Below are 11370 nucleotides of genomic sequence, written 5' to 3' on the forward strand. Positions count from 1 at the left end.
AGCCTCTTCTGCTGTGACTTTTTAGTGTAAACAAAAGAACCCAGATGCCCACAAACCGGAGCCCCATTTGCATGGAATTTCACATTCATACACATCTCATTATCTTGGGAAAAGGCTTTATCTGAACTCAGCTGCCTTTGCACCCACATCCCAAGTACAATTTTCTACTTGTAATTTCCAATATGCTACTATTATAGTCGAACAAAAGAGAACACTTTACACATTTCCAAGAGTTTATAAGCAGCCTCAGATGCACGCTACAACCTAGAGACTTCATGATAAAACACGAAAGGTTTTATGAAAAGAAGAAACGCCTTTTTTTTTTTCCCCCTTAATTTTGATACACAACTTGTCTTAAACAAAAAGTAACTCTGAACTCTCAAAGTCTATCCCAGGGAGCATGGTGGTGCTCAGCCAAGAATTTTGAGGAAGGTGAGAGAAAGGGGTATTTTTCTTCCTTTAATGAATTATTCCCACCATTGAAACCTCCATGCCAGGGAGATTTGAATCAAGACAAACTTTAGACACAAATGAGAATTCTTTTATACAGAATATCTTTTTGTTTACTCTTATTTCCCTTAATGTCATCCTCCTAGTAGAGACCAAAGAGAGAAAGGGTTTAAGAGACTCTTATGCCCCAGTCGGTTGGGAGTTATTGGTCTAGACTGTGTGGTCCTTGAGGATAGAAGCCTGTTTAGCTCCTCACTCTGCTCTCAGTAGCAAGTCCACAGGCATTGAGGAAGTACCCAACATATGTTTTGTTTCTGAAAGATGGCAATCCACACATCTAGAGAGTATAACACACAGGTCTGAGCGCCTTTACTGTAAAGGGCCAAATAGTCAATATTTTAGACTTTGTGGCTCAGGTGGTCTCTATCATTGCTGTTTAGTGGTTAAGTTGCATCTGATTCTTTGAGACCCCATGGACTGTAGCCTGCCAGTCTCTTCTGTCCATGGGATTTCCCAGGCAAGAATACTGGAGGGGGCTGACATTTCCTTCTCCAGCACATCTTCCGGACTCAGGGACCAAACCTGAGTCTCTTGCCTCTCCTGCACTGATAGGTGGATTATTTCCCACTGAGCCCGTAGGGAAGCCCTCTTGGACAATATGCAAATAAATGGGCGTGGCAATGAGACTTTCCTTTCATAAACACGTGAGGGCCAAATTTGGCCTGTGGGCTGTGATTCCAGGACCTCTAGTTCAGCGTGTACAAATGATGGTCAGTTAGACCCAGTTCAGTCTACATGCAGGAGCCAGTTCATAGGTGGTTTAGGATAGAAAGCTTCAAGGTCAAGGGCAGGACTGAAGTCAAAGGGCTAATGCAACAGAGCCCCGTGGAACCTGAAGAGTAGCTCCCAAAGATTTCTCTAACATTTTCTCTAAAACTCTAGAGTCTTGGCCACTAGAGTTTCCTGTCAGGGTGTGGCAAGGGTTATCAGTAAGACTCCCACCCTGGGCAAGTTTCACTGAATCTTTTCCCAAACCTTCCTCAGTGACCTGCATGGTTGACTTACCAGTTAATTTTTAGATGGTAAGAATTTGGAGACTTGAACAAATCCATGATATTGCCACAATCTCCATGACACCAACATGTTATACTCAAAAATTCTCCCAGGAAAATGAAAAAAAAGAATAAGCATGAGGGTGGTGGAAAAGGAATTCTGTTTTATAGCGATGATTATTAATACGTGCTAGAATATGAACCATGTTAAGTGTTGTTGACATTTGTGCTCACATACTTCTCAGTACAACTGTGAAATAATCATTTCCCTCTTTGTGGGTGAGAAAACAAAGATTCAGAAATGCGCAGAGAAGCCTGTGTCCGTGGGATTTCCCAGGCAAGAATACTGGAGTGGGTTGCCATTTCCTTCTCCAGGGGATCTTCCCAACCTAGGGATCAAACCTCTGTTTCCTGCATTTCGGGAGAGACCAGGGGAGAACCTCAGAAACATTAATTCAAGTGAAACATGGCCTTCAATGCCTTCAATGGTCACTAGTGACACCTACCCTTCTAGGTCTCCTTGTCTCTCTGACTGGACCATGTTGGGCTCTGGAGCTGTGCTTCCATCCGGCCACCCTGAAGTGCCACTGTCCCCTGTGAGGTCATCTTTGGCTTTCTTCTAACTCCTGTGCTCCCCCTTAGGGATCTTAAACACTTCCAAAGCCACGATGACCACAGGTATGCCCATGGCGACCAAACCTCGACCACAGCCCGGTTCCTGCCCCAGGCTCCAAGCTCACATTTCACTTTGTCTTCTCCATCAGCACTGTGGCATTTCAGATGGAATATTTCCAAAGCCAGTCTCATTGTTTTCCACCCACAGCCTACCCCATCTCTAACATTCCCTCCATTAGCCAATGCTATCCCCTTCTACCCAGGAAATCGTGCTAGAAATCTGAGAACTATCTTCAAATTTTCAATTTCCCTTCCCTCCCACATCCAATCTGAGACCAGGTCCTGTCAATTATACTCCTGCCACTCTCAAATCTATCCTTTCCTCCCTGTTCCCCATGGCGGCTGCAAAATTCTTCATCATCTTTCACCTAGGCTGTTTAAAGTTTTCTAACTCTTCACAGAGTGAGTGTTTCAGAAGGAAATCCATCCACATTTCTCCCTTGCTTGAAACCCTTCAGCGGCCCCTTTTTTTGGTCTCAGTCAGTATTTTTCAAAGACATTTCCATGACCTTGATCTCGGGGGTCCTAGAATTCTTCATGAGTTTACCAGTTGTACACTTTTTAATAATAAGCCAAAACATAAATATCAGCATACACATAGGTGTATACTCCAGATAAGAAATGCATATATTCCAGAGAAGCAGAAACACAAGTATATATTCTTCTGACACAGTGATGTCACAAGACGTCAGCACCTTCTGTGCAGTTAGTGCCAACCATCTCATTAGCATCCGGTGACGCTACGCTCATTGTTCTAAGAAAGGGAAAAAAAGACATAGAAGAACTTAATGTCTTAAATCCATATGGCGCTGCTCATGGCATATAAACGCACAAAGACCTCTCTATGGTTTAAAGAGAGAGACGTGGTGAGCAAATTGGTCCTGGCGTGGTGCACGTCAGTGTTGATGGAGTCACGACAAAGTCAAGACTCCCACACCCAAGCAGCCAAGACTACGTTCACATCAGAGCAGTGTTTTAACCAAAAAAGAAAGCAGCATCCCTCCAACTTTGAATTGCAATCATTTTACAACTCTGTGTGTTTTTAACTTACAATTTTGTTTTGGTTATATAAGAGCTTTGTATATAAGGAGTTTGTTCTTGGTTTTACATGTATGCGTATGTAAGTTAGCATGTGGGTAAAAATAATTGAAGTGAACAATGGAAGTCACAAGAGCTATTTTCCTTTTAAAAAGCAGCCATATGTTACTCAAGTTTAAGAAATCCTAGTGTGATAAGCTCAAGTCCAAAAATGCCGTATGTTGACAAGTTCCTCCAAGATCCAGCCACCGGTCACCTCCCACTCCTCAACACACCCTATCGTTCAGCCATTTCAAACAATCTACTTTTTCTACCTTATCCCTGCTTTTGTATGCCTGGTGTTTGCAGTTTAGATTCCTCTGCCTAATCCAAATTCTATCTGGTATATCAGTGATATTTTTATTCTTTCTCATTTCTTTCATCTTCAACCCCAGTCAGTCAGGTAAATGTAAGTATTGTTTCCAATGTCTTTCTTAAGTACTGAATATGCCTATTATGACACTTACCACATGTGCTGTAATTCTTGATTTGGATGTCTGCCGTTTTTCTGAGGTTCTAAGAAACTTGAAATTAGGAGTGTTATTTTATTCATCTTTGCCTTGAGTGTGTGGTGCTCAATCCCTCTTTGGAATCCCATGAACTGTAGCACACCAGGCTCCTCCGTCCATGGGATTCTCCAGGCAAGAATACTGGAGGGGGTTGCCATTTCCTCCTCCAGGGGATCTTCCCGACCCAGGGATCACCCAGCATCTGTTGCACTTCCTGCATTGGCAGGCAGATTCTTGACCACTGGGCGCCTCCTGGGAAGCCCAGCATTTGCCTTACTGGTCTCTGGTTTATTTCCCAATGGATGGTAGCCACTTAATTGATCATTGTTACATAGACGGATGGAAGAATGAAAATATAAATGGGTGGATGGAAGGATGAGTGGCTGGGTGGGTAGGTAGTTGAGTGAATGGATGGATGATGAAGTTGATATATGGAAGGATGTTGTCACCTCAGAGTACAGTTTATTTTAAAGGGAGAAATCACTGCCCTTCTTAATAATAGTCATATTTTCTCCAGACTTCAGATCATGTTGTAGCAGTATTCTTGTTACCATAAATGGTTCCTTATGTAGAACATGAGGTGTAATCTTCCTTGAAGGTACTCACTTTGATTGTAGATGGTGACTCTTTTTACATCTTTTAGTGTTTCAGGCTTTTGGGTGGGGTTATTTAAATTAAAAACAATTGGTTACAAGTCATGATATACTTGCGAGAACAACAACAAATGGGTGGGAAAAGGGGCATGAATAAGGGTGGGAATGGAGAGGGACAAGTAGCCTTCCGGGTCAGTCATTGTAATACCCTTCTTGAGTTTTCTGCCATTATATTTTTCACTTGTGCTTGCATCCAAGATCATTGCTTTCTTAATTGGGATAGACTGCCACCATATAAAAGTTACCTACAGTTGGCTCTTACATGCCACAGTAAACTGACAAAAAGTGACCAGAGGGTCGTGTGTTTAACTCGCCAGGAATGTTAAGCTTCATGAGATTCACCCTGTGGGGCCATGGTGGTCTTTATATATGTACACACATCTACACAATTGGAAAGTTATGATATTTTAACCTGAGTGGATTGCTCAATGGACATAGAAAACTTTTGGTGGTCAATCTAAACCTTAAAGTGTGTGTTGTTAAGTTTTATGGTATCTTCAGGTCAAAATACTGTCAACCGTTTACATTGCATTGTCTGTTATTTTTCCTTCTGATGAAACTATTAGGAGAAGAACTGGCGATATGCTTGCTGTCCCACTTCAAATAGAATTTACACTCCGAAGGGGCAATGTAGTTCAGTTTGAGCAAGGGATCCTGGTTTTAACTGGCGTTCCCTCCTCAGGCTCATAAACACAAAGATGAGAGGTAAGTACCGGTGGAGGCCAATGAACACGAATTGTTCTTCGTTTAATTTGTGCTTTAAAATTGCTCATGGGTTTTGCAACTTTTTAAACGGTTTCAGATTCTTATTTGTGTTTGTTTTCTGAGGAATTTGAGCCTGTAGGCAATAAGTTTACACTTGAGGAGTGTTTTTCCAGCCGTAAATTTGTAACAGTTCTTCTCCTTTCGCATTCTACCCATAAGAGCAAGGATGCATATTATACATGACACATGATATATAAGATAGTGTCAGTTTATATATTTTATATTAGTTTGGTATTACCCTTTATTTAATATAAGCTCCTCCCTTGACATGTTATTCAGAGAACTGTAAGTATAGAAAGCAGGGTCCCTGGTGATCCAGTGGTTAAGACCTCACCTTGTAATTCCAGGGGTGTGGGTTTAATCCCTGGTCAGGGAGCTGGGATTTTTAATGCTTCTGAGGCAAAGGGTCAAGGCATAAAAGCAGAAGCAATGTTGTAACAAATTCAATGAAGACTTTAAAAATAGTCCACATCAAAAAAAAAAATTAATAGTTTTTTTTTTTTGGCTTTTATTTTATTTTATTTATTTTTTTTTTATTAGTTGGAGGCTAATTACTTCACAACATTTCAGTGGGTTTTGCCATACATTGATATGAATCAGCCATAGATTTACACGTATTCCCCATCCCAATCCCCCCTCCCACCTCCCTCTCCACCCGATTCCTCTGGGTCTTCCCAGTGCACCAGGCCCGAGCACTTGTCTCATGCATCCCACCTGGGCTGGTGATCTGTTTCACCATAGATAGTATACATGCTGTTCTTTTGAAATATCCCACCCTCACCTTCTCCCACAGAGTTCAAAAGTCTGTTCTGTATTTCTGTGTCTCTTTTTCTGTTTTGCATATAGGGTTATCGTTACCATCTTTCTAAATTCCATATATATGTGTTAGTATGCTGTAATGTTCTTTATCTTTCTGGCTTACTTCACTCTGTATAAGGGGCTCCAGTTTCATCCATCTCATTAGAACTGATTCAAATGAATTCTTTTTAACGGCTGAGTAATATTCCATGGTGTATATGTACCACAGCTTCCTTATCCATTCATCTGCTGATGGGCATCTAGGTTGCTTCCATGTCCTGGCTATTATAAACAGTGCTGCGATGAACATTGGGGTGCACGTGTCTCTTTCAGATCTGGTTTCCTCAGTGTGTATGCCCAGAAGTGGGATTGCTGGGTCATATGGCAGTTCTATTTCCAGTTTTTTAAGAAATCTCCACATTGTTTTCCATCACAGCAAGATCCTCTATGACCCACCTCCCAGAATATTGGAAATAAAAGCAAAACTAAACAAATGGGACCTAATGAAACTTAAAAGCTTTTGCACTACAAAGGAAACTATAAGTAATGTGAAAAGACAGCCCTCAGATTGGGAGAAAATAATAACAAATGAAGAAACAGACAAAGGATTAATCTCAAAAATACACAAGCAACTCCTGCAGCTCAATTCCAGAAAAATAAATGACCCAATCAAAAAATGGGCCAAAGAACTAAACAGACATTTCTCCAAAGAAGACATACAGATGGCTAACAAACACATGAAAAGATGCTCAACATCACTCATTATTAGAGAAATGCAAATCAAAACCACAATGAGGTACCATTACACGCCAGTCAGGATGGCTGCTATCCAAAAAAATTAATAGTTTTTAAGTATAGAAAACAAATGAAAGTGGAAAAGAATAAGTATTGCAGCTAAATCCAGTAAAATTTCTCTAAGCACAAAAGTGATGTAATGAGGAATATGAATTTTACTAACTTAAGTGATATTGTTAACAATATGAGAGTGTTCTAAAGGGGAAATTATATAAAAATGCAACCTTTCCTTCTTCCTTCCCCGTACCCAGTGGGAGACACTGCTTCCTTGAGGAAACAATGACTGAGTTTCAGTAGCAATACAATGGATTCAGGAATAATCCTAGTTAATTCCTTTGGGTCTTCTGATAAATGGTGAAATTGACCTAGTAGACCTTACCTGTACATTTATTCTGCACGGTAACTGAATTAATTCACTGACGGCAATTTTTCAGGGCAAGAAGTCTATATAAACATTGGCTGAAATAAGTTGAAGGAGAGGGCAATCTAGTGTCATAAGGAAGGAAATTGTGCTATTATTTTTTGTTTGCCGAGTGAAAATAGAATGGAAGTGGCACAAATATGTCTATTACGGCAATTTGTGAAGGTCACACAATTAGTAACTTACTGAACTTAGATTTGAACCAGGATATGCCCGATTCCCTTATTCAAGCAATCAAGAAAGCAGGGTCCCTGGTGATCCAGTGGTTAAGACCTCACCTTGTAATTCCACTCTACTGTACTGTGAATTCCACTCTCATTAACCCACAACACATGTGTATAACTCTTGTCTAAAATTGTTGTCATGAAGAATTCTGGGTCCTTCTATTTGTGGGAGGGCTGACAAGGAACCATGTCAGAATCCTGTTTCTCTTTGCTTGGATCCCAACTAAGAATTCTTGAGCCAGTTTATTTTCCTGGGTCATTCTTTAGCTATTCTCTTAGGAAAAAATTATGAATATTTTAAGAAAAAGTTTAATGATTGGAAAAATGATCAGAAAGTTTTTGATGTTCAATATAACATTTGAAGGCACAGCATCATAATATCATGTGTCCCATAGATTGTACTTCAGTGATTAGGAAAAAAAAAAAAAAGCAGGAAATCCACCAATTCCTAAGCTGATTTTGCCGCTGAATCCATCAGGGCCAAGCTCATCTAGCAAATGTCCCAGACTTACTACCTTTACACACCTTTTTCCAGACTTGTCCCTCCTTTGTTGTTTACCAGCTGTTCTGCTCTTAGCTTCCTTGCATCTTTTCCCTTGAGGAACCTCTGATATTTCAAGCTTATCCATTTCCTCCTAGACATATTCTATCCATTAGCAACTCTTTTCCCTTTCCATAAAACTGGAGGAAAAACTGAATCACCACCCTTCTTAGATTTGTTGGTTGAGCTTCTTTTCTGGTGTAGGCACAGTCAACAGCCCTGGATTAAGCTGCTGTGAAGCAGAGTTTATGTGGACTTTCCTGCTGGCTCAGGGGTAAAAAGCTGCCTGCTAATGCAGGAGACGCGGGTTTGATCCCTGATTCGGGAAGATGCACTGGAGAAGGAAATGGCAACCCACTCCACTATTCCTGCCTGGGAAATCTCATGGACCAGGGAAACTGGCAAGCTGCAGTCCATGGGGTTGCAAAGAGTCAGGCATGACAGGGATTGAGTGCAAACCCAAGAGTTTATAAACACAAATGCCTTATTTGGGAAATGAAGGTAGGGAAAAGCTTACCACATCTTTTCACACGGATATGACTTTTCTTTCTGTTACAAAAAAAAAAAAAGGCCATTTTTCAAATCAAAGAAAGGCCATGTGGAAACAGAAGGTCCTAACAATCCTCCTGGAATACTTGTACACAGGATTTTTCTTTAGGGTAGACGTTCTGTGTACGTATCCTAAAGGCAACTTAAACCTAATTTATTTAATTAGTTATAATAAGGGATTTTGAAATAATAAATCCAGTAGTAGTTGGCTTCTTTAGTAAAAAAGCTGCTTGAACTTGGATTTGCTGCCTTAGTCATGTTTATATTCCCAATAATTTAAAAGTTCCTGGAATAGAGGAGGTACAAAAATAAAATATGAATTAAATGAAACTTTGACTCACACATGTTGTTCAGTCACTGGGTGGTGATGCCATGGACCACAGCACGCCAGGCCTCCCTGTCCTTCTCCATCTCCTGGAGCTTGCTCAAACTCACGTCCACTGAGTCAGCGATGCCATCCAACCATCTCTTACTCTGTGATCCCCGTCTCTTGCCTTCAAACTTTCCCAGCATCAGGGTCTTTTCCAAAGAGTTGGCTCTTCACATCAGGTGGCCAAAGTATTGGAGCTCAACTAAATGATATTTTAACTGTGAGGGAGGGAAAGATTTCTACAAGTTTCAAATGAATATCTATAAAAATTGGGGTTGATAACTTTCTTAAGTTATTTAACTGAAATCTTCTACCATTGACACAGAGTAATCTAATGTGTAAATCAAAGACCCCAGCCTTGGGGATCTAATGCCCAATGATCTCAGGTGCAACTGATGTAATAATAGTAGAAATAAATTGCACAGTAAATATAATGCACTTGAATTATCCTTAAACCACCCCCACCTCCCAGTCTGCTGAAAAACTATCTTCCGTTAAACTGGTCCCCGGTGCCAAAAATCTTAGGGACCACTGGTGTAAATGAAGAACAGTGTCTATAATTTGAAAAAGGAGAACAAGACCTATTTGATGCCAGGTTCCACCTACTTGCTACTCAACCATTTTTGTGCTAAGTTCCATTCCATGTGTTGTTCAGTTGCTCAGTCATGTCCGACTCTGCGACCCCATGCACTGTAGGACACCAGGCTTCTGTGTCCTAAACCATCTCCCAGAGCTTGCTCAAACTCAAGTCCATTAAGTTGGTGATGCCATCCAACCATCTCATCCTCTGTCATCCCCTCCTGCTCCTGCCCTCAATCTTTTCCAGCATCAGGGCCTTTTCTAATGAGTTGGCCCTTCACATCAAATGGCCAAAGTATTGGAGCTTCAGCTTCAGCATCAGTCCTTCCAATGAATATTCAGGACTGAGTTCCTTTAAGATTGACTGGTTAGATCTCCTTGCAGTCCAAGGAACTCTCAAGAGTCTTCTCCAACACCACAGTTCAAAGCATCAGTTCTTCAGTCTTCTTTATGGTATAACTCTCACATCTACAAATGACTACTGGAAAAACCATAGCCTTGACTACACAGCCCTTGGTTGGCTGTCTAGGTTTGTCATAGCTTTTCTTCCAAGGAGCAAGCATCTTTTAATTCCATGGCTTCAATCACCATCTACAGTGCTTTTGGAGCCCAAGGAAATAAAGTCTCTCACTGTTTCCATTGTTTCCCCATCTATTTGCCACAAAGTGATGGGACTCGATAGAGTTTTTTTAATTAATCAGAAATGCTTCCAGGAGGTGAGAGAAATGTTGGGCTCTAGAAAAAGAGGCAGTCTTCTGACCTCCCCTGATGGTTAACACATCAGAGAGTACTCACCCACCAACCCAAAGCTGGGAAGCTAAAAAGTAGATGAGTGTTAGTTTCCACAAGGTTCTCGAGGAAGAGAATGGGAGTGACTGAATACAAGCATCAAGGTGAGCCTGACTGCCTTTGTCTGAAGTTACAGTTATCAGCTCTGGTAATGGGGGAAGCCAGGGGGTTACAAGGATGAGAGAAAAGGGCAGAGACAGACCACAGAGAGCAGAGACAAGGCAGACTCCGACCCCTCTGACAAGGGTTTGTGAGTGCAGCCACCCTGCCTGAGAGGTACATTCAGAAACCAAAAGTTAAGTTACTATGTCTATTTTTTAGTGATGTCTTCTGAAAGGGAACAGGATTGGTTATGAAAAAAGTCCAGTGACAAGTTCACAGTCTCTCACATTTCATAGTGTATGTATTAAACCTTGGTAGAGATTTGTTCAATCCTTAAAACTAGAAGTGTGGTGCTCGCTTCGGCAGCACATATACTAAAATTGGAACGATACAGAGAAGATTAGCATGGCCCCTGCACAAGGATGACACGCAAATTCGTGAAGCGTTCCATATTTTTAAAAAAAAAAAAACTAGAAGTGTGGACTTCCCTGAGGGCTCAGTGGTGAAGAAGTCACCTACCCAAACAGGAGACGTGGGTTGGTTCACTCATCTGGGAAGATCCTACACGACATGCAGCCGCTAAGCCCCTGAGCCAGCGCTATAGAGCCTGCACTCTGGAGCCCAAGAGCTGAAATCACTGACGTTCAAGCTCTGCAACAAGACAAGGCCCCACAACGTGACCGAGCACCGCAACGAGAGAGGGGCCCCCACGGCCTCAACTAGAGAAACACCCGAGCAGCAGCAAAGACCTAGCACAGAAAAAATGTAAATAAATACTAAAGCCAGAAGACCAGTTACGAAGGGCTTTTCAATACACCTAGCGGCAAGCCTGCCCCTTCCCTAGAACAGAACTTTGTTCTTCAGCCCAGAGCAAATAGCTGAGCTGAATTACGTTTCGGGACTTTATAAGGTGTTGACACAACATCGACTTTCACGTCGTAAATGGGCCACCCTAATAATCCCCCTTTAATTACTATTTATTATAAATGAATGCTCTCAGCGTTCCAGTGTGGCACTTTCC

At 41.5% G+C, this 11370-nt stretch overlaps 1 non-coding gene across 1 annotated transcript; it reads left to right on the forward strand.

Moving 5' to 3' along the window:
- Positions 1-10699: 10699 nt before the first annotated feature.
- On the forward strand, positions 10700-10806 carry LOC122447712. The gene has a single exon (XR_006271362.1). It is a non-coding gene; the product is annotated as a U6 spliceosomal RNA (small nuclear RNA).
- Positions 10807-11370: the final 564 nt, after the last annotated feature.

Source organism: Cervus canadensis, chromosome 9 (assembly GCF_019320065.1).
Source record: "Cervus canadensis isolate Bull #8, Minnesota chromosome 9, ASM1932006v1, whole genome shotgun sequence".
Classification (NCBI taxonomy): Eukaryota; Metazoa; Chordata; class Mammalia; order Artiodactyla; family Cervidae; genus Cervus; species Cervus canadensis.